This window comes from Malaclemys terrapin, chromosome 22 (assembly GCF_027887155.1).
Source record: "Malaclemys terrapin pileata isolate rMalTer1 chromosome 22, rMalTer1.hap1, whole genome shotgun sequence".
NCBI lineage: Eukaryota > Metazoa > Chordata > Testudines > Emydidae > Malaclemys > Malaclemys terrapin.
This window is the reverse complement of record NC_071526.1, coordinates 8,463,555-8,468,099: the sequence shown is the minus strand read 5'-3', so window position 1 is coordinate 8,468,099 and position 4,545 is coordinate 8,463,555.

Sequence of the window (4,545 nt, the reverse complement as noted above, 5' to 3'; positions counted from 1 at the left end):
TCTTTCTCTTTCCCTTTCTCCCGCGGCTCCGCTCGCTCCTCGGGTTTTTTTTTTTTTTTTTTTTTTTTTTTTTAAGCGCCAAACGACGTGCCGCGAAATTCGGATCTCCCGCGGAAAAGGCCGCGCTCTGATTGGTCGCGGCAACGCGGGCCGGGGCCCCGCCCACCGGATTCGATACATTCGGCGAGGAAAGAGGCGGGGCGGGCGGGTCTTAAAGGGGCCGCGCACAGCGCGCGCCTTTCTCCCGGGGGCTGGCTCCGCCTCGGGCTCTCCCCCTCCCGACGCGCCGAGTGGGCGTGGCAGTGGCGGGAAGGGGCGTGTCCATGCAAACAGAGAACTAGGGACCGTCTGCAGCCATCCCTCCCCTCCCCCCCCCCCAGTTAAAGTGACCTGGGCTGGGACCAGCTGTCAGACCTGTGGCTAGGGGGGGGGCGCGCTGATGCAAAGGCTGCTCCGCCCATGCACCCCGCTGGGACTTGCTGTTGTTGCAAACAAAGCCCTGAGGCAGTCAGCCAGAGAAAGCAACGGGTTAGCTGGGTTTCACAATGGCGGGGCAGCGTGGCCGACAGGACTGGGTTCCCACAGGCAAATGCAGGGGGCTGGAACAGTGGGTATAGTGGGGGGTTAAGAGCCATTGAACCAAACTGTAAACCCTGGATAGGATGGAAACCACGTCAGGCCAGGGGGTGCAGCACCCTTAGTTCCAGCCCCTATGGGCAAATGTGGCCTTTCGAGACTCTTTGGGGTAGGGATTGTCTCGCTCGTACAGCACCTAACACGATGGCACCCAATCCTGATTGTGGGCTCAGGAAACTATTGCAATGCAAATTGACAGGGGCCGCTCTAATTATAGGCAAGCTCTGTAGCTGCCTAGGTTGGCCAATTACTGGGCAGCTGCCTAGGGCACCCAGACCAAATGTTGAGTGGCAATGCAACCCCCTGCACCAGGTCCCAATGCCACTGCCTCAAATTTGGCCCAGCCACCCCTTTGTCGTGACGGAGGGGCAGTCGGACCAAATCTGAGCGAGTTGGAGGCAGCCCACTGAAGAGTTGCCTAGATCAGCAAAGTGTTGAGAAGCCTCTGCAAATAGAAACTAATAATCAGTCGCATGCCATGGTGAGCTCATATGTCTCAAGAACATAAAGCAGAAACCCTGGAGAGCAGATTAATGTGGCCTTATGTGGTAAGGAAGGCAACTGGGTTTGACCCGAACACCTATTTATTGTTATTCTGGGATGAACAGTTTATGCTGCACAGCCCTAGCTGTCCCTTGAGTAGGGCAAATCAGGGCAACCGCTCCAGGCCCCACACTTTGGGGGGCCCCGTGGGCCAGTGCGATTGGCCAGCGCAGTCGGTCCCGGAAGAGACAAACCCGTCACTTCCGCCCTGGGCCCCGCACCCCCTTAGAGACGGCCCTGGTTGTGGGCTAGTTTAAATTAGTGGGTCTCAATCTTTTCCATACTGGGCCATAAGTGCTGGAACTTGGGATGCTGGAATTGGCTCTCAACACCCCCACTATACAAATTGTTCCAGGCCTCCTGCACTGGGCTCCCCTTTTCTGCACCAGGACACCCACGCACACACAATCCTCTCCCATTTAGCCTCTTTGTTCTGTGCTTGTACAGCTCCTAGTACAATGGGGTGCTGATCCAATATAAACAGAAATAGCCAAGACAACCCTCACATTTAGCAATATACGTAGAGTGGAGTGGTCTTCAACTTCTGACACCTGTTCCTGACCCCTGGGTTGAGAAGCCCTGGCTTAGGTACTAGGTCTCCTATGCTGTCTGGCTAATGCACTTCTCCATGCAGACACAAGTCACATGGATCTTTTAATTTTTGCTGGAAACAACATAGGAATAAAATATTCTATCCCCCCACAGGAGATGGTTCCTAATTACTTGTGGGTGCCCAAGTGAGCAGGCTAGGAATTGTCCCTGGTCATTAGTGATGTAAGTGATGCTTTGGTCCCTATCTTTCCCATTTGCTGTTTTCGGTCTGATTGATTGTTTCTTCGGGGAGTCTTTGTTATTTAAGGTTTCAGAGTAGCAGCCGTGTTAGTCTGTATCCTCAAAAAGAACAGGAGTACTTGTGGCACCTTAGGGTACGTCTATACTTACCTCCGGGTTCGGCGGTAAGCAATTGATCTTCTAGGATTGATTTATCGTGTCTTGTCTAGACACGATAAATCGATCCTGGAAGTGCTTGCCGTCAACACCGGTACTCCTGCTCCACGAGAGGAGTACACGGAGTCGACGGGGGAGCCTGCCTGCCGTGTGTGGACCTGCGGTAAGTACCTTGTAGTTCGAACTGAGATACTTCGACTTCAGCTACGTTATTCACGTAGCTGAAGTTGCGTATCTTAGTTCGAACTGGGGGGTTAGTGTGGACCAGCCCTTAGAGACTAACAAATTTATTTGAGCATAAGCTTTCGTGGGCTACAGCCCACTTCATCAGATGCATAGAATGGAACATATAGTAAGGAGATATATATACATACAGAGAACATGAAAAGGTGGGAGTTGCCCTACCAACTCTAAGAGGCTAATTAATTAAGATGAGCAGGAGAAAAAAACTTTTGTAGTGATAATCAAGATGGCCCATTTCAGAGAGTTTGACAAGAAGATGTGAGGAATGGCTGAGCCATTACACACATTGAATGTATTTCCCCATGATAAGTATCCTCCCACCTTTTCATGTTCTCTGTATGTGTATATATATCTCCTTACTATAGGTTTCATTCTATGCATCCGAAGAAGTGGGCTGTAGCCCACGAAAGCTTATGCTCAAATAAATTTGTTAGTCTCTAAGGTGCCACAAGTACTCCTCGTTCTTTTTGTTATTTAAAACTTTCAGGAAGGATTTTTAGGGTTGTTTTAGCTTCAGGGGAACATAAAGGTTTGGCAAAGTGTGTGTCTAAAAAGCCTCTATTATGTATCATTTCAGTAAAGATGGAATAAATATTATTTCTATTACAGTAACACCTAGAGACCCAAACTGACATCTCTGCCCTAATGTACTGGGAGCTCTACAGACATGCTAAAAAAAAAAAAAGGCCCTGCCTTAAAGTGTTTGGGAGCACAAACAGCGGGGGAAGTGACTTGCCTGAGGTCAGCAGCAGATGGAGGAATAGATCCCAAGTCTCTTGCTGCCTAAGCCTGTGCCCTAGCCATTAGAGACACCAATTTCCCAGGCAGATGGATCAGCTGTGACTGAGGTATGGGCCAATGTCTCACCACTGCCCTCTACCGGCTGGCACTCAAAAATCTGCCCATTTGAAGTCATTTCACCCTGTACTGGCTGGGCCAAAAGGCAACATTTCAAACCCAAGTGCCTAAAACTGGTCTCCTAAATCCTAAACAGAAGACTGATTTGTAGAGGTCCCAGCCCCGCAGTGAGGTCAGGAGATCACCATCAAAGCTTCTGTTTAGATCACCATCAAAGCTTCTGCCCATTATGAGACAGCTAGATTTGACAAATTTGGCTATAAACTAGTGTAGCAAATGGAGAGTCTTGGTTAGTTCAAAGAGAAAAAGGCTTGTGTCCCCTCCCCGAACCAGGCCAGCGAATGGGACATTCTCTGTCCGTGATCAAGCCAAATGTCATTACTCTCATTCCCATTCAGGTAGGGGGAATGGACCACTTTTCCACAGGCAGCTAGATTTCAAATTTGACTATCTTACGAGGTGTCATGATTGTCCCAAGTTTCAGACTGCGGTCTTCTTCGCGCCTGCCTGGACTGTAAGCTCTTTGGGGCACAGCCTGTCTCTTTGGCCTCGTCTACACAAGAAAATTAGGTTGGCATAACTATGTCACTCAGGGGTATGAAAAACCGAAGTCCTTGTGCAGCCAGCACTGGGTCATTGGAAAAATTAATCCATCATCCTAGCTCCTGGCTCTCAGGGAGATGGATTCCCTACACCAACGGCAGAACCCCTCCCATCACTGTAGGTCGTGTCTACAATGAAGGACGACAGCGTCCCTTGTTGTGTTGGAAGCCCTTTGTGTGTGTAGAGCACCTACTGCAATGAGGCCTGTGGCAGGGTGCCATCTTCAGAGCACACCCTCTTATGGCCCCGAACCCTCAGTTCCCTCCTAGGTCTCCCACCAATTTTTGCACAGTCCGGAGTACTTAAAACAACAGTCCCCTTTGTAGCGAGTCTAATTCTTCATAACCAAGTCCTTTCCACCATGATGTCTCTGCTGGAGTGAGGTCTTCCAACCATCCTCACCACTGGAGACCAAAGTCAAACCAGCTCAGGCCTTTTCCCTCTGGGCTGGCAGAGGTAGGAAGTCCTTCTCCTGCTAGCAACTCTCTCGCTATGAAGAAAGAGGCAGATTATACCTGTCCTCTTTCCCAGAACTTGTCCTGTTGGCTGAGAGAGAGCAGAGCTTTGTTCCACCCTACAGCACAAGTCTCCTGGTCCCAGGCCCTTAAAGAAATAGAAACTTGGATTTTCCCCCAGACACTAGTACCCTGGGACCACTTTCTCTCTCCCAGCATCTGTTTTTGCCATTTCCTAGGCCCCTCAGCTGCTCTAGAA